We start from the raw sequence: 24117 nt of genomic DNA, 5'->3' as shown, positions 1-24117 counted from the left end.
AAAATCATTGCAGATGGTGACTGCAGCCATGAAATTAAAAGACTCCTTGGAAGGAAAGTTACGACCAACCTAGACATGATATTAAAAAGCAGAGACATTACTTTGCCAACAAAGGGTCCTTCTAGTTAAGGCTATGGTTTTTCCAGTAGTCATGTATGGATGTGAGAGTTGGACTATAAAGAAAGCTGAGTGTTGAAGAATTGATGCTTTTGAACTGTGTTGTTGGAGAAGACTCTTGAGAGTCCCTTGGACTGCAAGGAGATCCAACCAGTCCATCCTAAAGGTGATCAGTCCTGAATATTCATTGGAAGGACTGATGCTGAATCTGAAACTCCAATGCTTTGGCCACCTGATGTGAAGAGCTGACTCACTGGAAAAGACCCTGATGCTGGGAAAGATTGAAGGCAGGAGGAGAAGGGGACGTCAGAGGATGAGATGGTTGGATGGCATCACCAATTCAATAGACATGAGTTTGAGTAAATTCTGGGTGTTGGTGATGGACAGGGAGGCCTGGCGTGCTGCAGTCCGTGGGTCGCAAAGAGTCGGATATGACTGAGCAACTGAACTGAACTGAACTGAGCTGAGTTATTGAAGAAATATCTTTTCCCCACTAAATTTTCTTGGTTCCCTTGTCAGATATTAGTTGACTATATATTCAAACATTTACGCCTGGGCACTTCATTCTGTTGCATTCGTCTATGTGCCCATTTTTTTCCCCCAGTATGTTTCTCTTTTGATTACTATAGCTTTGCCAAACAGTTTGACATTAGAAACTGATGTCTCCAGCTTTGTTCTCTTTTCTCAGGATTCCTTTGGATATATGGGATCTTTGGTGGTTCCATACAAATAGTAAAATTTTTTTCTACTTTCTTGAAAAAGGCAGTTGAAATTTTGATAGGGATTTCATTGAATAAAGATGGCTTTGAGTAGTATGGAATTTCAACAATATTAATTCTTCTGATCCATGAGTATGGCATATCTTTCCATTTGTTTGGGTCTTTTTCAAATTCTTTCATCAGAGTCTTATAGTTTTCAGTACAGATCTTTCACTTTTTTGGTTAAATTTATTCCTAAATACCTTATTGTTTTTGATGTTATTGTGAATGGGCTTGTTTTCCTTGTTTCTCTCTTGGCTGTTGTTTTTAGTGTATAGAAGCACAGCTGATTCTGTATATTGATTTTGTATTGTGCAGTTTTACTGAATTCATTGATTAGTTCTAACCATTTTTTTTGGTGGAGTCATTAGGATTTTATACACATCATATTATTTGCAAAAACCCCCAGAACTTTGCATCTTCCTTTTTGAGTTAGATGCCTTTTATTTCCTTTAATTGCCTGATTGCTCTGGCTAGGACTTCCAGTACGGTGCTGAATACAAGTGAGAGTGCGCATCCCTGACTTAGCCCCGATTATAGAGGGAAAGCTTTTAATGTTTTGCCCTAATGTTACCTGTGGGTTTGCCGTGTGCTGTGCTCTGCTCAGTCACTCAGTTGTGTCTGACTTTTTGTGGCCCCATGGGCTGTAGTCCACCACGTTCCTCTGTTCATGATGCTGAGGTATGTTTCTCGCATACCTGATTTGCTGAGCATTTTTAAAAATTATTTATTTTTAATTGAAGGATAATTGCTTTACAATATTGTGTTGGTTTCTGCCATGCACCGACATGAAGCAACCATAGGTGTGTATAAGGCCCCTCCCTCTTGAACCTCCCTCCCACCTCCCTCCCCATCACAACTTTCTAGGCTATTATAGTGTTGAGCATTTATTATCACGAGAGTTTGTTGTATTTTGTCACTTTTTTTTCCTATGTCTATTGGGCTGATCATACGATTTTTATCTTCTTTCCATTAATGTGGTATTTCACATTTATTGACTTGTATAAGTTGAACTATCCTTACATCTCAAGGATAAATCCTGATAGATTGTGGTGTAAAGTCTTTTTATGTGGTTTGCTAATATTTTGTTGAGAATTTTTACATCTATATTCATTAAGGATATTGGTCTGTAGTTTTCTGGTATTAATGGTATTCTGACTTATCTGGCTTTGTTATCAGGATAATACTGGACTCATAAAAAGTGCTTATTAGTGTTCCTTCCTTTTAAATTTTTTTGGAAAAGTTTGAGAGAATTGGCACTAATTTTTCTTTAAATGTTTGGGAGAATTTACTAGTAAAGTCAGCTGGTCCCAGGCTTTTCTTGTTGGGAGGTTTTTGATTACTGATTCAGTCTCTTTACTCTCTGGTCTATTCAGATTATGTTCATGATTCAGCAGATAGTGGGTTTCTTTCCAGGATTTTTTCTATTTCTTAGAATTATCCAATTTGTTGGTATATAATTGTTCATAGCAGTCTCTTATGATCTTTGTATTTCTGTGATATCAGCTACAGTGTCTCTTCTTTGAGTTCTTGTTTTATTTATTTAACTCTCTTCTTAATTTTTCTTGTCTAGCTAAAGATTTTTCAACTTTGTTTATCTTAAATTTTTTTTAATTAACTTTTTATACTGTTTTTTTTTTCTGGTCTCTACTTCACATTTTCCTTCTGCTAAAGTTTAGTTTGTTCTTCTTTTTCTAGTTTATTGCTACAAACATCCCTCTTAGAAACGCTTTTGTTCCATCCCATTAGTTTTAATATATTTATTTCTGCCTGCTAGGGCAGGCAGTGATTGTGACCAGAGTCAGTGCTGACTACAGAGGGCCAGCTGTAGGTATCTACATAGTGGCGAGGGTCAGTTGCAGGTGAAAAATGTACTGATGGGGGTTAGGGCAGTCAGCAAGGGCTGGGGTCAATTACGGACTCATTGGCAGCTCTGGGGCCCTGGCTATTGTGTATTACCATGGCTTCTGGGTCTTCTACGGGTTTATGGCAGTGAAGGACAGTCACGGCGGCTGAGCCAGGGGCATGCAGATGCCTAGCTGGAGGGGCTTAGCTGCAGGTGAGAGCAATGGTACAGGCCAATAACAGAAGACAAGGCCCAGTCTGGTCCCAAAAGCAGCTGCATGGGCCCTGGTCATTGATGTGCTCTTCTGTGGCTGTTCTCCTCCTGGGTGTACATCCTGCAGTGGAGTCCAGTGACAGGCATCAGGCCAATGGCGTACAAGTGCACACTTAGAAGGGCTAACCCTGAGTGTATGTACGGTAGTGGTGGTTTAGTGGACTAAGTGGTTAAATGGACTGAATTGTGTCTGATTGTTGTGACTCCATGGACTGTAGCCCGCCAGGCTTCTCTGTCCATGGGATCTCCTAGGCAAGAATACTGGAGTGGGTTGCCATTTCCTGCTCCAGGGGCTCTTCCTGACCTAGGAATTGAACCCAGGTCTCCTGCATTGAAGGCAGTTTCTTTACCCACTGAGCCACCAGAGAAGCATAGTGTATGTATGTATAGTGATGAAGTTCAACTCACGGGTCTAGGCTGGTGTGTTGCATTTGCACAGCTGCAAAGGCCTGGGCTGGTTGCTAGTGAAACCCTCCGGCTCTGTTAGGGTAAAGGGTGGGAGAAGGAGCAGGGAGGGACTTGGGTGGCTGGTGTCAGTCAGTGAACATGAGTATCTGTGGGGTGAAAGCTGATGACATCTTCAGGGCTCCTTAGTGACTATTCGGGCCATTGGTTCCTTCAGTGGCAAAATCCAAAGCTGGTCACTTGGAATTGTAATTGTTCTAGGTACATGGCTGCTACTGGGAGCCCTTGCTTCTCTTCCTTGTTTCTAGCCATCTCTGTATGTATCTTCTCAAGTCTGAGTTGGGTGAGTCAAAAGTGGGTTTGTGCAATGTCCCAAAAGGCTGGCAGAGCTAGTTACTCACCTTTCTCTTCCTTTCCTGGGAAGGAAATTCTTTCTAGTTGGGAAGGTTCCTCTTGGCACTGAGCCATGCTGGCTTGGGGGTTGGGATAATCATGTAGAGTTAAGCTCTCTTCCCTCTTTTCCTGTAGCTGTTCTCAGGTTTTTGTTCCACTGCATTACTGAAGTTTGTCTTTTTTTTTTTTTGCTGTACTGTGCAGCTTGTAGGATCTTAGTTCCCCCTCCAGGGATTCAACCTGGGCCCACAGCAGTGAAAGCATAGAGTCCTAATCACTGGTGCAGGCAGGAGTGTTAAGTCGCTTCAGTCATGTCCAGCTCTTTGCAACCCCACGGACTGTAGCCTGCCAGGCTTCTCCGTCCGTGGGATTCTCCAGGCAAGAATTCTGCTGTGGATTGCATGCCCTCCTCCAAGGGATCTTCCTGACCCAGAGATGGAACCCGTGTCTCCTGCGGATCCTACGCTGCAGGCAGATTCTTCACTGCTGAGCCACTGGGGAAGTCCGCTAATCACTGGACCACCAGGGGATTCCCTGTTGCTGGAGTTTCTTAAGTGGACCCCAGAGTGCTCCCAGAACTGCCTTTCCTGGGATAGTTGTCTAACTGTTACAGCTGAGGTCTCCTTATGTACCATTTTGGTGACATCACTCACCTTTTATGTCATACATTTAAAGGCACAATGGATATGGATTGTTTTACTTTCAAAATAAATGACAAAGTACGTGCTTATTGTGCAGTGACATTATACCTGCGTGAAAAAATTACAATATATATTGACATTTCCAGATTCATCACAATAGTCCCAACTTACAAGAAAACAAGGATCAGAAAAATATGAAAATTTAAAACACAACATCTCATCACAGCAAGATTTTTTCACAAAAATTAAAATGAAAAAGTTTCAATGAAAGTAAATTTCTGAGTGGCTCATTTTGTTAGCTGAGCCAGGAAAGCTGTTTACTGATAGTGAGTTAATTAAGTCATGTTTAATGGCAGCAGCTAAAGAAATATTTCTGGAGAAAATAAACTTAAGATCAGGAGCTTTTCATTGAAAACAGTTACTTGAAGAGTTGAGGACACTGGGAGCAGCATTAATAGTTAATTAAAAATCAAAGTCAGTGATATCCACAGGTTTTCCTCAGCTCTTGATGAGCTGACAGATGTTACTAATACTGTTCAATATATTGTTTATTCAAGGAGTCAATGCTGAGTTTGAAGCAACTGAAGAATCAGCCTCTATAAACTGTCTGCATTGGAACAACTAAAGGTGAGAATATTTTCAAAGAAATTGAGAAAACTTTAACTCAGTACAACCCGAAGTGGAATCTGCTGAGATAAGTTCCAGCTGATGGTGATAAAAATATGTGTGGAGAAGACTTATTTGAACAAATTTATAAAGCTTGTGGTCAATCACTGTATTATTCATCCATGGGTCATTGGCACAAAGTTTTTCAATTTCTTGTGCTTTGGAACCAGTAGCCTCCAAGTTAAACTTCATTTACTCTGGTGGATTTAACAACTTTCAGTTCTGTGGACTTTTGTCAAAAATAGAGACTGAATATTTTTGCCTTGCTCTACCACACAGCAGTCGATGGCTTAGCCATTGACTCAGGCCTGAGACTGATTTTTTTGAAATGAGAACTTCCCTCAGTCAGTTTTATTGAACACTGGTTTTGAAAATTCTCTTTTGCTGAAGACTTGGTCATATTTCTCAATATAAAATTACAAAGTAAACAGTGCTTATATGTAAATGTAACGCTGTGAGAAAGTCATTTTAAGAACAACTGATGTTCTTTGAATCACAAGTAATGTCAAGCTGTTTGATACACTTCCTGTGCTGTCAAAGTTTTAAAAAGAAGCAAGATCTTCATTCCCACAAAAATTTGCAGGAGATATATTTTCTAAGCTCAAGCTACAGTTCCAACAGCATTTTTGGATCTCAATGCATGTGGAAAGGAAATTTCCATATTTCAAAATCCATTTAACTTTCCAAATGAGTATCTTCCACCTAGCCTTTAATTGGAAGTGATTAATCTGCAATATCATGGCATGGTAATTGGCAAATATCAAGAGAAGAACCTAATAGAATTCTGTAAATTACTTCCAAGTGATAAATATGCTCAATTAAAATTATATGCTCATAGGCTGATATCAGTATTTTGCCATATCGATCTATGTAAAGGATACTTTCAAAGATGAAATGGATAAAATCTCATTATAGATCAACATTAACAGATGAATATTTGGAATTGACTTTGATTAACAGGGGATACTAACTTTGAATCCCTATGAAATGAACTATTAGCTTCTAACAAAGAATTCCTTTCTTCTTATTAGTAGACCTGAATTATAAATGATTGTACTCAATTATTGCACTTTGAATTTCGTCAATAAAAATTTTATGGAAATTTGCCTTTTCTTTCTCTCTTTTTAGTTAACTTTTTCTATAATGCACTCAATTTTGCCTCGGTTCATAAACCTAGAATATTTACTTTCTGGGTTCATTATAGAAAAAATTTGTTGATCTCTGCTGTTGAAGGAAATGGCAACACACTCCAGTATTCTTGCCTGGAAAATCCCATGGACAGAGGAGCCTGGAGGGCTACAGTCAATGGGGTTGCAAAAGAGCTGGACACGACTGAGAGACTAACATTGGTTTTGATCAGTCCTGTTCTGGCCCCTTTAAAAAAATAATTGTATCTATTTATTTATTTTTGGCTGTGCTGGGTCTTTGTTGCTGAGGGCTTTCCTCTGGTTGCAGCGAGCGGGGGCTACTGTACAGTGCTGCACGGGCTTCCCATTGTGGTGGCTTCTTTTGTTGCGGAGCAAGGATTCTAGGGTGCTTGGGCTTCAGTAGTTGCGGCCCCCGCGGATCTGGAACACAAGCTCAATAGTTGTGGCACACAGGCATAGTTGCTCTGAGGCATGTGGGATCCTCCTGGTTCAGGGATCAAATCTGTGTCTTCATCGGCAGGCGGATTCTTTATCACAGAGCCATGAGAGAAGCTCTGGTATTGCTTTCACATGGGAATTCCATCAAAATAATGCATCTTGATATTATTAGTAGCAAGGATCTGATGGTGCCCCACAAATAAGAAAAGAGATTGGTTACAGATAATACAGATACATGGCCACTTCATCCCTATTGCTCCAGCTGACATTGAGCAAGCCACCAGACATGTGAATGAGGCTATTCTAGACCAGCCAAGCTTCCAGTTGACTTGACATGATTGTAGGCATGTAAGCAGACTCAGGGGGAACCAGCAAGAGCCAGCCTGTATCAGAAGAATTGTCTAGGCAACCCGAAAATGAATGCGTGTTTCTGGGTATGTGTAAAAAGCAGAGCCATTACTTTGCCGACTAAGGTCCGTCTAGTCAAGGCTATGGTTTTTCCTATGGTCATGTATGGATGTGAGAGTTGGACTGTGAAGAAGGCTGAGTGCCAAAGAATTGATGCTTTTGAACTGTGGTGTTGGAGAAGACTCTTGAGGGTCCCTTGGACTGCAAGGAGATCCAACAAGTCCATTCTGAAGGAGATCAGCCCTGGGATTTCTTTGGAAGGAATGATGCGAAAGCTGAAGCTCCAGTACTTTGGACACCTCATGTGAAGAGTTGACTCATTGGAAAAGACCCTGATGCTGGGAGAGATTGGGGCAGGAGGTGAAGGGGATGACCCAGGATGAGATGGGTGGATGGCATCACCATCTCAATGGACATGAGTTTGAGTGAACTCCGGGAGTTGGTGATGAACAGGGAGGCCTGGTGTGCTGTGATTCATGGGGTCGCAAAAAGTTGGACACGCCTGGGCGACTGAACTGAACTATGTGTTTGTGTGAGTGTGTGTTTTGTAGACAGTCTTTTTATCAGCACCATTTGCTTGTACCCCTTTTTAAAAGGCCTACTTCTTTTCCTTTGTTAAACACAAAAAATTCCCAGCACCTTACTGTGACAAAATGCTCCAGGATTAAGTTATGCAATTGCTTTGCAAAATAATAATACATCTACCTTTCAGCAGCCTTATGCAAACTGCTGTTTGATATTATCTACTCAGATTTAACAATTTTGTGGGGCATAACAGCCCTTTCGGTGACTTCCTGGGAGGCCCTGGAAAGGGCCCAGTTTTTCAACGCTGAGGTATGGCAGATCCTACATTCTTGGTTACCAAATCCTGTAGTACCTCCCTGGGGTTTGAGCTTGCATATTGCCATGGTTGTGCCTGTTTGGGGCTTGGCATACTCTGTGTAGGTGACTTCAGAATGACATCACCCTGCTGGTTTCCCCATGGAAGGGGCTAGAGATGGGCTTAAAGCCCCCGGTACTAGACCAGGCACTGAACAGCCAACTTCCTGACCATGGTTATTGTGCAACAGCTTTCCATGGTGCTTGTCCCCTTCCTTCTTGAGCCTTTTCCACTCTTACCATGACTAGACATGATTGCTTTTGCAATCTAAACACTCCTGATTTCAAGCTGCTGAGTTCTAAGGTAGTTTGTTAACACAGCAAATGCTAAGTGTTGTAGGTGATCAAATAGGAAAAGGAGTACATCAAGGCTGTATACTGTCACCCTGCTTATTTAACTTATATGCAAAGTACATCATGAGAAACAGCGGGCTGGAGGAAGCACAAACTGGAATCAAGATTGCCAGGAGAATATCAATAACCTCAGATATGCAGATGACACCACCCTTATGGCAGAAAGTGAAGAAGAACTAAAGAGCCTCTTGATGAAAGTGAAAGAGGAGAGTGAAAAAGTTGGCTTAAAGCTCAACATTCAGAAAACGAAGATAGATCATGGCATCTGATCCCATCACTTCATGGCAGATAGATGGGGAAACAGTGGGAACAGTGGCTGATTTTATTTTGGGGGGCTCCAATATCACTGCAGATGGTGATTGCAGCCATGAAATTAAAAGATGTTTACTCCTTGGAAGGAAAGTTATGACCAGCCTAGACAACATATTGAAAAGCAGAGACATTACTTTGTCAACAAAGTTCTGTATAGTCAAAGCTATGGTTTTTCCAGTGGTCATGTATGGATGTGAGAGTTGGACTGTGAAGAAGGCTGAGCGCTGAAGGATTGATGCTTTTGAACTGTGGTGTTGGAGAAGACTCTTGAGAGTCCCTTGGACTGCAAGGAGATCCAACCAGTCCATCCTAAAGGTGATCAGTCCTGAATATTCATTGGAAGGACTGATGCTGAAGCTGAAACTCCAATACTTTGGCCACCTGATGCAAAGAACTGACTCATTTGAAAAGACCCTGATGCTGGGAAAGATTGAGGGCAGGAGGAAAAGGGGACGACAGAGGATGAGATGGCTAACGGGCATTACCGACTCCATGGACATGGGTTTGGGTGGACTCCAGGAGTTGGTGATGGACAGGGAGACCTGGCGTGCTGCAGTTCATGGGGTTGCCAAGAGTTAGACACGACTGAGCGACTCTACTGAACTGAACTGTAGGCGATCAAGGTAAATGTGCAAGATATCTTCTTCTTGTTTTGCATGCAGCATGTGGGATTTTAGTTCCCTGACCAGGGATTGACCCCTTGCCCCCTGCAGAGGAAGCATGGATCACCAGGGAAGTCCTGAGATACCTTCTTTTTGCCCCTTTCCTGTACCACAGGAGATAGACTCATATGACCTGCAACACTGGCTTCCCTGGCTTCAGAAAATCAGAAAGAGAGGAGAATGATGACAGTCAAGGTAGTAACTCCTGAGCCCTCTCCCTGTTAGGTCACTGTGGACTGGCTGTGTTCCTTGATCAAAGGTCCAAGCTCCTGTCAGGTAGTCTCCTATGTACACATCATTCTCCGTGTTTCATAACTACTCCGTCTTCTTGCCCTAATTTAGGCTCAGAGGTGATTTTGGGGGCCTGAATGTTTCTGAGTCTCCCTTGTGATCTCTTTGTTCCATGCCCACACCTCTGTTTATGGCCCCTCTATTAAATGCTACTCCATTTTCCTAATTTGATTGTGCCATCTGTTTCCTGCTGAGACCTTGACTAAGAGAGGAGTCCTTACCCAAAAGGTAACCAACCTCTTAGCAAAGGCTTGAATGATTCAATGGAATGAGTCATGAAAATATGAGAGGATAAGTGCCAAGATCCTGTAGCAGCAAGGGGGCAGGGTGACTGGAGTGGAGTGGGTTGGAGTGTGTGTAGCAGGCAAAGATTAACAGGGTGTGTGTGCATGTGTGCGTATGTGTTGGGGATGGAGGTGCATCATTTAGGGAGGCAAACCATGTATAGTTCGTTGACCTTCGTGAGACTTTGGCTTCTACTCTAAAAGAAACGTGGAACCATTGAAGCCATCTACTCACATCTAACTAAATCTAATAAGATTACTTTCTGTTATGTGTCAACAGTGGAGCCCTGTGACTGTTCTGAATTTCTCCTCCCAGTTCCCTGCCTGCTGATGAGTGTGTGGGCGTGTTGCACTAGCCCAGCATGCTTGGACCTGAGTTCAAGGCTATGTGCCTCTCCTGATGCTGTGGGGGACATGACCTTCTCTTACAGTACAGGATTCAGACTACAGTGTCTTTTTTTGTTAGCATATTCTTTTCAGTTCAGTTAATGATTTGGGAGTGGACAGATTTTTCTTACTCTCTTTTTTTGTTGTTGCTAAAGTCAATAGGCCCTTCTATACTGACTTCAAAAAGGGTACTTATCTAAAGGGTCTGCTACAATAGAGAACTAACTGCTTAACTATCAGCACTTCAGGGGTCATAATACAAGGAGTTTAACAGAGAAACGCTGTCTGCTTGCTTACTTCTGCAAGATGGTGGTTTGTCTTGAATATTTAAAAAGCAGAGAGTTCGTCTGTATATATAATCTAAGCCTATCCAGAAAATAATATACAGATTTGAAGTCTGTTTTAATCCTTCAATTGAAATTTCCATCTGTGCTGGGGCTTCTGGTATTAGGTCTAGATCACCCTCTGCAGGTTGCATGAATGAAATTGATTCTCCTCCCATGCTACTCGAAGGGGTCCACTCTCTCCCTGTTGATTCTCAAAAATTCTCCCCAGGCTGACTCTTGGGGAATGTAGACTCCACATATCCATATCAGACATGCGTGTTCCCTCTCAGTCAAGCTGATCTTTCCTAGGTCTTACCCCAATCAAAATGTCACTTCATAGAGTAGCTGTATTCCCTAAGGCCCCATTCTTTGCTTTCAGCTCAGAAGGAAACCAAGATAATCTGATTAATTAAGCAGACTGAAGACTGCTCTTCCTGGCTAACAACCAGCTGGCCTATCAGAATCAGTTCTAATCTTTGTTGTCTAACCTTGACCTTAATTTCTTCTTAAATTTGTTATTGACATGACTATTTTTAAACATTTCTAACCCTGCTCATGAAATGGGGTATTCCAGTGGGTATGCAGTAGAAAGGGAACTGCATTTTGTCCCTCTGCAATCTTATTCAATTTTCCTCGCCATCAGCTGATAGTCAAACTAAATCACTAAAACGTCAAAAAATTTTGAGAATCAAGACAGGACTTCAAGGTCTAAAGTAAACAAAATTCCCAACAACTTAACCTACTAATTATTATGAGAGAACATTTTTATGAGAAAAAAATCAAAACACAATCTCACAGTCCTTTACACTGAATAAATTTATTTTTATGAAAACTTGATACACTGTCATTTATTTACTTATTCTTCATTTCCGCACTTGTCAGTGAAAACTTGTCATAGACAGGCAACTTCTAACATCCTTTCTGGTTCTAAAAGTCTACACCTCTCATCTTGTCCAAATGAATCTCCAGGATGAGCTGGCTCCTTGTGTCTCTGGACTGTGTATTTCATCTTGGTATCTCCCATGTCTAGCACAATGCCAGGTATAGCCATAAATTAAATAAATTAAAAGACAGAACAATCCTTGCTGCACTACAGTCATGTATGGAAGGAGTCAAACCCAGAGGCAGGGTGAGTATATCCCAGAAGAGGGTGAGCCCTTGGGCTTCCAGCCTAGCCCAAGATCTGTCACAAGTTGTCAAGTCAATTCTGGGTTCTTGGTTTAACAGCCAAAGTCCTTCAGTCTTGCTCAGAATCCAGGGGAAGTGTCAAAAGTGAAAAACCACAGACTCATCACCATTCTTTAAACGGGCATTTCCTCCCACACACCTAAAGCAAATCTTTATGTAACAGAGGCAGTATATTTACTTATTGAGAGCCAGAGTGCCTGGATTCAAAATTTGCCTCTTGATTAAGATGTTTACTCCTTACGCCTAAGTTTCCTTATTTATAAAATGTGGGTCATAATAGTACCTGCTTCATACAGTTGGATTAAATGAGTTGACATACATTTAAAGGTGCTGTTTACATAATTAAATGTTCAACTGTAATATTGACTAATGTATCTCAAGAATTAAGGGAACAGAGGAAGAATTTTTAAAAATAATTAAACTAGTCCTAAAAGAAGAGTTGATGTATCGCTATTTGGAGTTATTAAGATTGAAAGGGAATATCATCTATCTATAAAGTAATAAAAGCAACTATAAACCTTATAATGCTCCTTTCTCTCAAAGGGTTACATACAGAGACTGAATATATAAGTAGTTTCAAAATTAATTTAGATACATTCTTCCAGAATGAATGCATAATAGATTAGTGAGAGAATGGAAGACGGTTGGTGGTATATAATTACTTTTTCTGAAGTGGAGTATAGAAAACCAAATCCTTCTTATAAATGAGTAGAGCTTCTTGTCAGCACATTACAAAAACTTTGGATCTTAGAAAAATACCAATGCCAAGGCTCCTCAGCAGAGCTATTAAAGCAGACTTTCTAGAAAAGGGGCCCAGGCCCTGGTATTTAAAAATACAGGCTCTACAAATTCTTGTAAAGGTGAGCCAGGGTTTAGAAACTGTTGGATAAGGCAGGTTCTGTAGCACAACCTGTCTTAACTATTTCATCTTGTATATAACTCCCACTTTTGTCATCCACAATCAGAATTCCATTTTGTTACAACCTTTTCATTTTTTTCCTGCTCCTTCTTTTAGTTTCTGTTCCATTGTGCCAGGTGCCATACAGTCTTATGAAAATGCGTGTTCATGCACGGGTAGACAGTCAATAGGTATTAGGCAAAAATAAAAACAAAAGTAACAATTACTGACGCCAGTTTTCTCCAGATTAAATCAACAGGATGACGTGTGACTACTCAACAGGTGGATATACCGGACTAGCACCAAGAACCTCAATGTTCTGTGCCGGCCAAGTGAAGTAAAGATAACCAAGCAGCGACTACCAAAAACGAAACAGCAAGTCTGCTGTCTGCATTAAAAATTTTTGAATCCTACAGTTATCAGTACTGTTTTTTTTACCCCCGGGAAACAAAATCTCCCAATACCAAGAAGCTGCTTTTGCACCGCCAAAAGCTGCATAGGGGCAGGCCGCCAATAGGACCATCCGGACACGCTGCAGTGGTATCTCCAGGCGGGTTCCTTTAATCCGCCTCTCCCTAGGCTAACTCCCCACTGCGGCGCAGTCCCACAGCCAGCACTCGCGCGCACCACCCTTCCAGCTCAGGGACTGCTGCTGAGCGCTTGGCCGCCCACGCCGCCTTCCAGCCGCAGTGCGCGGCCTTGGCTTTGAACGCGCGTGCGCTTAACCGGGGGCGGGCGGGTCGAAGTTGGAGAAGGCGGGGCAAGCCCTTGAGGTCTGCAGGCCATTGGCTGTCTCCCCATAGTCACCGCCCCCAGGCGTTCGAGACGGCGGGGCGGGCCACGTCAGGCAGCCGGCGTGGGGCTGAGCTTGTGGCAGAAGGGAGGTAAGCTTTGCGGGTGTTAGGCGGTGGGCTGCGGGCCTCTGCCTCCTGCACAGAGGTCGCCCGATGGCACTCGCCTATGGCCTGACTCAGCTTGCTGGGAGGGAGGCTGAGGCCCTGTGGGCCTGGAGCTTTAATGGGAGATGGGGTAATAGAGCATGTGGTGGCAGGGCCGCGTCGTGGTTTGGGTGGCCGGGAAAGGGGACAGGTCTTGTCGATTGCCCTCGTCCTGTCCTGCTGGGGTTCTGAATTCCCGAAGGAGTAGGCCTTCGGCGTTAGAGAGCTCCCGGATGCCTGGGTGGGGCCGGCTCTGGTGACTGCGGTGGGGCTCAGCGGGATCCTGATTCAGAAACAGGTCGGCGCGGTCCTTGCATGCCTTCCTGCATCAGGTTGCAGTCATCCCACTTTTCCCTAGTCTCAAGGCAGCACAGGGGACTCTAGCCCTCCCCTCCTTGTCCTGGAGTGACTGTCTCCTCCTAATTCCCGGTGACTCACTCAGATCCTGTCTACTTTAATGCAAGGGCTTGTGGGTGAGCAGGGCCTGTTTTCAGATCTCCTGGCTCTGTCCTCACTTGCAGGAATTACTTGAAGAAGTAGTATGTTTCTGTATCTCTGTATATATATCACATACAGGTATGAACGTATGTTTCGAAATGTCAGCAACAGCTATGCAGAGATTTACAGAGACTTGCCCGTTGTGTTGCCCCTTACTCTCTATCAGTTTTAGTTTCAGCATGATATCTTTAATTTAGTTTCTGAATTTGAAGCTTCTGAAATCAATGAAGTCATGCTATCAAGTATCATTGCAATCAGTCATTCATCTGTTCAGCACTTTTTCAGTGGGTTCCTTGGTGGTCAGGGTCTTATGCCATAAAGTAAAACAGTCATTCCCTGTCTTTTTCTTCCAGTTTATCAGCCAGTTTTATCGTCTAGATTTGATGATTCATTTCAGGTTCTAGATTTAGGCACAGAAGCTTATGATCCTGTATCATAAGCTATATAGCTCTTCTGGGACCTCATTCAGTTTTCCTTACTTTTACCTCCTGTAAGCCTCAGACTGTTATAGCTCTGAGGCATAGTCCTGCTAAGTATCACTAAAGACCTAGGTCTCAGGCACCTATCTGTAAAGTGAGGGGATGGGGTGAGAAATATTTAGTAATATTGAGATATTCAAGGACAGGATGGGCAGATTGTACGTTTACTGAACTGTGTTAGTATTTGAGAAGTGACCATTTACAAAACCCTGGATATATTTTAAAATCATATGTTTTACTCTTCCTGAATCTGTCCACATTGACTTTTTGACTAGCAAGCAAGTGCATGTTTACAATGTTGATTCACATATAATTCCTGCACTCAACGCACTATGACTCATCTAAATTTTAAATGTAATAATCAGGAGATTTTAAATGTTACATTTAAAGGTATGATATAAAAACATTGGATAAGAATGCAATTTTCAAAGCATTTTTACTTGCTTTAGTAGGTTAGTGGTAACTAAAACTGCCTTGGTTATTTGCTTACTTGGTTAATATTTGGTAGTTGTCACCACCTGGTTAATGTCTTTCAATATCCTGTCTATGTTAACATTTATTTTATCAACCTAAAATTTATTGGATTTTAATTGATTGCTGCTTTACAGTTGAGAATTAATAACCAAAAGGTAAGCACATCATCAGTTTGAGAGTAAAGATGCTCATAGAGATGTAACAAATAGTTTTTCATTTGTTGATTTATTGATGGTACTTACTAAGTAATCCATTTGGTCTTCCTGCAGGTGTAACATTTCTAGAATAGTGTTTTTGAGACGTAATATTCATAGCCTTGGAGAAGGGCATGGCAACCCACTCCAGTGTTCTTGCCTAGAGAATCCCATGGACAAACGAGGCTGGCAGGCTATGGTCCATAGTGTCACAAAGAGTTGGGCATGGACTAAAGTGACTTAACACACACACTCATAGCCCTGTGATACTTTTTGACTGTTATTCACAAACCATTAAGTGAATTAAATTAAACCCCTATATCACTACTAGGGGTTGAGAAAATTTAAAAATCAGAACTTTAAAAAAATTTTCTAGTTCTAGAAATGGAGCAGATCAAGATGGGAAGACTGGGGAGAAATGCAGGAGCTGAGGAAAAAAAATCCAATTGGAGTCTTCTGGTTTAAAATTTGGGGAGACTCAGGGATTCAGATTATATATTAAAATATCTGTGTGAAGGAACAAAAATTAAAATTTGGGGAGAAAAACAGTGAAAAAATGAAATTATATTTGGAAGAAATGTAACGAAATAGTAGTGTCAGGATTATTTTTGGATCTGTGGCAAAACCTGGTCATAATATTTCTTGGTTTATAACAATGAGCTCAGTTATCTCAAAAAAGAAACCTAGGGTGATAATTTAAACTTTGATCAAGTTGGCAATAGATATTTCTTTAGGAAATGTGAAATCTGTAAGTATTATATTTCTTAAAAATCTAAAGATGAGTAATATAATAAAATACGGTATAGTTTTATAAGTATAATATAAAACTTTGATTCACAATTAGTGATAAATTGGATGGAAGTTGTGTGTACTGTTTCCACAGGATAGGATACAAATTTGCTAAGCTAATACAACAAGGGATACTTGCCACTTTTTTCCCATTTCAATTATTTGAAACAGAGTTTTCAAGCAATGCAGAAGACCTTATCCGCTTTTCAAACAACAGATTGAATGTTGTTTTTATAAGTTGGGTCTCCCAAGTACTTCTGGCCTCATAATTTTTTTAACCTATTCTAAGCCACATTGGAAGTAATAATACTGCATTTAGGATTTAAAATTTTTGTTGACTTATATTGGATTCCATTCAGCCTGAGTTACTTTAGTTTTATATATTTTGAAAGTATTTCAAAAGCTGTGACATTAAATACTGTAAAATTTTCCATTGTTCATGAAGGGAAAATATTTCTTCAGACCCAAGGAAGCTGAGAATTCAAATTGCATAGATAGCTTGTTATTATTTATTTTCAAATCCATAATTTCACTTACTGTGAACCTGTGTTTCATTCAACCTTCTAAACTGAAGAATTCAGTTCTTTTCAGTGTATTAGAGTATATCTTCTAATCTTTTGGGTCCGATAAGTAACTGCTAATTTGGCTGGTAAGTGTGTTCAACAAATGTTGTAATTGTGAATGTTGAACTATAGTTCTGTCAGAAGGTTTTCTGGTTGGTTGGATCCGTAGATGCAGAACTGTAGCTAGGGAGGGCCCCCTGTAGAGTCGTGTGAGTTTTTCACTGCAAGGAGGGTCAGCACCCCTAAACCCCAGGTAGTTCAAGAGTCAGTTACACTTTTCATCACATGTGACAACTCTCATTTTATTGGAATGCCTGGAAGGTTATGTTGAGCATTTTTAGGCTGATTCTAGTCTGGGAGGTATGAAAAATGCCTTGATACTAATGACAGTTGCCATGGGTGTGAGAGGTGGGCGTACCTGCATTTACCTCTGATTTCCCTCCAGTTATTTTGGGACTGAGAGTCTTGGGGAATAAGGTTGTGTTTCTAAGGAGAACTCTGCACCCCTGCATGAAGATTCCTTTCACCTACTCCAAGATTTGGCTCCAGCATCTCTCTCCTGCAAGATCACATTTTCCCTCATTACTGGATTGTTCCCTTCAGTATCTAAATATGCTGTGTCTTCTCCTACCTCAGAATAATTACTCTTTCTTGACCCCATTTCCTCCTTATGCCACCACACTATTTTCCTTTATGGCAAGACTTACACTCATGTGTCCAATTACTTCCCCCCATTCTTTATTAAACTCCCTTTCATCAGACTTTCTCTCTCAGTTCAGTTCAGTTCAGTCACTCAGTCATGTCCAGCTCTTTGTGACCCCATGGACTGCAGCATGCCAGGCCTCCCTGTCTATCACCAACCCCCGGAGTTTACTCAAACTCATGTCCATTGAGTCGTTGATGCCATTCAACCATCTCATCCTCTGTCGTTCCTTTCTCCTCCTGCCTTCACTCTTTCCCAGCATCAGGGTTTTTTCAAATGAGTGAGTACTACTATAAAAAAAAATTGCTTTCCTCAGTCACTAATGACTTTTATTGTGCTAAGTCCAAAGGTCTGTTTTTAATTCACATCTTTTACATGACTGGTCGTCATTTCGCCCCCAACTTTATTGACATATGATTGACACATAGCATTGTGTAAGTTTAAGGTACAGCAGGTTGATTTGATACATTTAGAAACTGTAAACTGATTTGCACCGTACCATGAGCCACCCCCTGTATCCTGTCCCATAGTTACCACTTCCTGTCACTTAGTCCCATAGTTGATCATTTTCTGCTTCTTGAAACATTCTCTCCCTTTATTATCAAAGATGCTACAATTCCTGGTTTTCCTCCTGCCCCTCTGTGCCTTTTCAACTCCTTTATTGGTTCTTTCTTATTGCCCTCACCTCTCAAATAGGAGAGCTCCTCGGCTCAGTCCTCACAGTCCTTTAACCATATTATTGTCTTTTTTTTCCAATTTTTTTCTTTTGAAAAATATGCCCTGCCCCCCATTCAGTCTTTACATACTAATAATACCCTATTAGGCTTCTCCCCATGGCCTAGCGGTAAAGAATCCACCTGCAGTGCAGGAGATGCTGAAGACTCAGGTTTAATCCCTGGGTCGGGTAGATCCCCTGGAGGAGGGCATGGTAACCCAATCCAGTATTCTTGCCTGGAGAATCCTATGGACAGAGGAGCCTGGTGGGCTGCAGTTCATAGGGTCGGACATGACTGAAGTGACTGAGCATGCATGCTCACATGCAATAACTATTAATTCCCAATTTGTATATGTATATGTGTGTGTGTGTATACATATATATATGTATATATATGATTCTTTTTAAATGATTTACATAGATGGGATTTTACAAGTTGACACTTGATATTTTTAAAATTTTATTTTTGAATGTTGTGGGTCTGTGTGCAGGCTTTCTCTAGTTGCAGCGAGTAGGGGCTACTCCATAATTGCAGTGTGCAGGCTTTTCATTGCAGTGGCTTCTTGTGTTGCGGAGCACAGGCTCCAGGCATATATGCTTCAGTAGTTGTGGTTCTTGGGCTTAATTGCTACACAGTATGTGGACTCTTCCCAGACCAGGGATCGAACCTGTGTCTCCTGCATTGGCAGGTGGATTTTTAACCACCAGACCACAGGGAAGTTCTGTACACCTCTTCTTTTGAACTCTAGACCCCGTGTGTCTAGATGTCTACTTAGCATTTCTACTTGGATGACTAAATAGAAATCTCAAAGACAGCTCCTGATTTTCTTCCTACACCTACATCACCTGTGGTCTTCCTCATCTCAAATCATGGAAATTTTATCTTTTCCATTACTTGGGCCAGAAACTTGGGTGTCAGCCCTGATTCTTCTTTCTTTCTCACAATCCACTTGTAAACTACTAGGAAAGCCTATTGTCTATCCCTTCAAAATATGGCTAGAATCTGAGTACTTTTCACCATCCACTGCTCCCACCCTAGTCTAAGCCTCCATTGTTTATGTTCTTGATGTTGTAACAGCCTCTGTATCAGTTACTTATTACCACTCACTGTCGGAATTTGGTGGCTTAAAGCAACAATCTTTTATTAGTTTATGATTCTGGGGTTGGCAATTTGGATTAGGCTTGGGGCGGCCAGGTCTGGGGGGAGCTCTTTTTGCTGGTGGGTTTACTCAGGTAGCAAATGGCAACTGTAGGTTTGGAGGCATCAGCTGGAATGGCTTATCTCTGCTACATCTGGTCCAGTAACCTGTCCCATGCTTGGTCTAATAGAGCCAAGAGAGCAAGAGGAAGCTACATGGCCTTCTGAGAGGTAGGCTAAGAATTCCCACTTTACTTCTCCCACTGTTGCTCAAAGTAGTCACAAAGACAGCCCAAAGCCAAGGGGATGGAGAAGTAGCCTACTTAGGAGCAGCAAGGCCACTTTGTAAAGAAATGTGTGTACCAAATTGGGAAGAATTTGGGGCCATTTTTTTTGCGATCTACCATAGCTTTCTAAGGGCTTTCCCAGTAGCTCAGTGGTCAAGAATCTACTGGCAGTGTAGGAGACACAGGAGACGTGGGTTTGATACCTGTGTCAGGAAGATCCCCTGGAGGAGGGCATGGCAAGCCACTCCAGTATTCTTGCCTGGAGAATGCCATGAACAGAGAAGCCTGGCAGACTACAGTCCATGGGGTCATAAAGTTGGATTTCCAACTTTGTCCACTTCAGTTGGACATGATTGAAGTGACAGCATGGTAGCCTTCTCACTGGTCTGTTTTCCCTTGATCTCCTACCGTATTGTCAGCAACAACAGTGACAGTGGTGCTTTCACAAATCAACTGAATATTCACAAAGTGACTTCATATCTTTAAAGGTTTTTTTTTTTTTTAATAAATAAATACCTTGTAATTTTCTTCACATTTCTGTTTACAGTATCACTTCACAACCAGTTGACCCCTTTCTCCCTCCCTGAATCCTAAATTTGTTCCTGTTCACAGTGCCTGCGGAATGTGTTGAACATTTAACAGAAAGCTTGGAAGGAGATATGAAATGGAATGGATGATGAAGGCTGGGGGAACAGGATAGTAAGGATTATCTACCCACCCACCTACTAATTTACCTGTTTCCCCTCCTTCCGTTCTCTCTCTCTCTTTTCAGTTTATGAGATTTTAAGCTGTGTAGAACAGTTAGGGTGGCCACTGAGTCCTTATGGAGCTTGGAAAGTGGGGCAAGTGCTGACAGCAGCGTTGGAATTGGGTATGAATCAAATGCAAATCCAGTCTAGAGCTGTGCTGTGTGCTTAGTCGCTCAGTCATGTCCAACTCTTTGTGACCCTATGGACTGTAGCCTGCCAGGCTCCTCTGTCCATGGGGATTCTCCAGGCAAGAATACTGAAGTGGGTTGCCATTCCCTTCTCCAGGGGATCGTCCCAGCCCAGGGATCCAACCCAGGTTTCTTGCATTGCAGGCAAATTCTTTACCTTCTGAGCCACCAGGGAAGCTAGAACGAAGCATACAAAATTTAACATTAATTGTATTATCATGAAGATTGGCTTCAAATAAAGTTGAGAAAAAGATGAAGCTTGTACTCTCCTCACTCTACACCCTTTTGTCCTGTAGCCTCTCCTTCCAGACATTTGTTGTTCAGTTGCTAAGTCGTGTCCAACTCTTTGCGACCCCATGGACTGCAGCACATCAGTGCCGTCCCTGTCCATCACCAACTCCCAGAGTTTGCGCAGACTCATGTGCATTAACTCGGTGACGCCATCACACCGCCTCATCCTCTGTTGCCCCCTTCTCTTTTTGCACCCCATGGGTTGAGGATACTTGCGCATTGCTGCCCTGTTTCAAAAGGGAATGGAATGTCCCAGGCAGTCCAATGGTTGGGGCTCCATGCTTCCAATGCAGGGGGCATGGATTTGATCCAGGTAGGGGAACTAGATCTCAGATGCCGTGTGGCCAAAAACGAACAAATGACTCTTCCAGTCTTCGGCATGTCGCTGTGTGACTGCGTCTTTCTTCCACTTGTCTGAACCAGAAACCTTGGAGTCATCCTTCACTGTTCTTACATTCGACTTCCAATCCCTTAGCAAATTCTGTCAAAATAACTGTGAAGTCTGACCTCTTCTTACCATCTCCACTGCTCTTCTCTTTGTCCATGGCAATATGGTTTCTTTCCTGGATTATTGCCATAACCTCCTAACTGGTCTCCCTTTTTGATCCTTGCTCACTTATGGTCTGTTCTCTAGAGGAGTCAGATGACCTTTTAAAGATGACAGTCAAGTGTGCCATCTCCGTGCCCCAAAGCCTCTCGGGCTGTCCATCCCACTCAGAGACACCCAGAGCCCACAGTGTCTGTAGGGGCTTCTGTCACCCGGCTCCCGCTCCACTCTGTCATTTCTCACTTCCCAGCTTGCACATTTGCATCAACCATACTGGTGTCCTTGGTCTTCCCTGAATTTGCCACACATGCTTCCATCTCCCCACGTGAGTACCCTTGCCTGGAAAATCCCATGGGTGGAGGAGCCTGGTGGGCTGCAGTCCATGGGGGTCGCGAAGAGTCAGACATGACTGAGTGACTTCACTTTCACTCTTCACTTTCATGCATTGGAGAAGGAAATGGCAACCCACTCCAATGTTCTTGCCTGGAGAATCCCAGGGACGGGGGAGCCTGGTGGGCTGCCGTCTGTGGGGTCACACAGAGTCGGACACGACTGAAGTGACTTAGCAGCAGCAGCAGCAGCAGCAGCAGCAGCAGCAGCTGCTGCTTCCGTCTCAGGTTTGTTGCCTTTAGCATTCCTTCTGTCTGGAATGCTCATTGTTTCCTCTAGGTCTTTTTCCAAATGTCACTATGTCAGAAAGACATTTCTTGATTCTTTGGCAGATGCCAAAACATGTAAAGACCTCCTGAAAATGTATCTATTGATGACAACAATTCTTTTAGGTATTATATGCTATCTGAATTTTGGGAAAATTAAAGGAAAAATCAAACTCTTTGTACTGTAATTTAAGAAATTAAAAATATCCTTTATAAAGTTTCAGTTATGCTAGATAAATAAGTTTTAAAGATCTGCTGTACAGCCTGATGCCAGTTGTTAAAGTACAATATTGTGTACACCAAAAAATGAAAAAAAAAAGGACACAAGGGAACTTTGGAAGGTGTTGCCTATGTCTGTTACATTGATTGTGGTGATGCATCACAGGTGTTTGCACATGTCCAGAGTCATCAAATTGCACACGTTAAATATGTGATTTCTTTGTATATCCATTAGACTTCAGTAAATCTATTAAAAAATACCTGACAACAGAGGCCGACATCCTTGATTAAAATGAGATTGGAGGAAGTTGAACACGCTGGAGGAACACTTAATTTTTTTCAGGGACCAGATGGATTAATCTCCTGGCAAACGGTTTAGAATCAAAGGTAATTCTGTTAGCTTAGTTGTTTGGAACACTGCAGGACCATTATAGCATCTAATAACTCCAAGGTGTGACTTTCTCATTAAATAGCTCTTAATAAGTGGTGTAATTGGATCAAGTGAGGCTTTTTATCTTGGTGTGTGCTGTGGTGAAACTGCCTCTTTAGACAGTGATAAAAGACCATGGTTCCAAGTGACTAAGTAAGATTACTACTTTTTTTTTTAATTGAGACTAAAAATATTGATTTTTTATTTGAAGAGAAGTGATAATTTGTATTAATGTACAAAACTAATGTATGCCCATTGGAGGAGGGGAAAGTTAAATGTAGCAAATATCAGAAGAGGAATAGTATGTAATCAGTCATCAACTTGTTAGCTAGAAATGAACTTAACATTTTTGCATATTCACTTTTTTCCCTTAGTCTTGTCTTTATATCTTTAGTTTAAACTTGGTTGTGTTCATGACTGTGTATAAAGGTTTCTCTCAGTTTTTTTTACTCTGCCATAAGCATATCTATATATTATTAAAACTCTTTGTAACTATTTCACATTGCTAATCAATACTTTATCTACATATTCCTTAGCTTACCTTTTAGAGCAATCAGTGAATGACTTTGCACAAAGGATGCTGGCTTTACAATGGGAATTTGCTGTATGTCTCAGGAAACTCAAACAGGGGCTCTGTATCAACATAGAGGGGTGGGCTGGGGAGGGAGATGGGAGGGAAGTTCAAAAGGGAGTGGACATATGTATACCTATGGCTGATTCATGTTGAGGTTTGATGGAAAACAACAAAATTCTGTAAAGCAATTATCCTTCACTTAAAAAATAAATAAAAAAGATGCCAATTTAAAGCCTTTTGGAGTCTTATACTTTTGAATTGGGAGGTGGCTAGAATTTGAAGCACATGTGCCACACTCTGGGATATTGCCAAGAAGTGCCAAACGCTAAGGCCAAATGCTCAGTGAGTACCCTCACAGCCCACTTTCATAGACTGGCTTTAGTTGTTGACCTGCCCCAGACTTTCAGCTTTACCTATGGAATTGAGACTAGTGGGCTGGGGAGTGGGGAGAGGCTCGTGGTCCTGGGAACCATGCTGATCCTGCCTTACTTCTGTGGCTTTGCTCCTCAGCTGATCTGGCCTTTGAGGAACCATGAATATCGGTTTGGAGGTAAGACAGGTTGGGAGCACTTTCACACATAGGGTTTGTGTTTGGACTGAGAGGCAGAAGTAGATTTTGAAGTTGAAATGAAGCTTTGAGCATTGGCTTTATTGTGAGTTGCCAAATCACTGTCGTTTTTCTAGTCAGTCATTTACTTCCAACACAGTGTTGAGAAGTTTCATTGAACCCTGTACATGTGCAAATTGTATGTATTGGTTGTAAAATTTGTGAAGTTAAACATTATTCTCCTGAGGAGCTAATGTTCCTTCTCTTCCCCCCTTCTCCACCTCCTCTTCATCCTTCTTTCTTTACATAAAGTTCTTGACTTTATCTGAAAGACGTTCTACACACTAGACTATGCCAACTGGATATTAGCATTACTTTGCTGAATCCTCTTCTGATTCTTGAATATACTGCTTGATGTCTCTTACTAATGTGGAAAGATTTACTAATGATCATCTGCCCAGGAT

At 41.8% G+C, this 24117-nt stretch overlaps 1 protein-coding gene across 2 annotated transcripts in view; it reads left to right on the top strand.

Annotated features, from left to right (window-relative positions):
- FOCAD (focadhesin) overlaps window positions 13495–24117 on the top strand; it is a 298794-nt gene continuing 288171 nt past the window's right edge. For both annotated transcript variants that reach the window (XM_018051909.1, XM_018051910.1), the window contains exon 1: window positions 13495–13558. The gene's annotated coding sequence lies outside the window, so the exon portion shown is untranslated. The remainder of the gene's footprint in view (window positions 13559–24117) is intronic.

This window comes from Capra hircus, chromosome 8, assembly GCF_001704415.2.
Source record: "Capra hircus breed San Clemente chromosome 8, ASM170441v1, whole genome shotgun sequence".
Classification (NCBI taxonomy): Eukaryota; Metazoa; Chordata; class Mammalia; order Artiodactyla; family Bovidae; genus Capra; species Capra hircus.
This window is presented reverse-complemented; position numbering and strand designations above follow the sequence as displayed.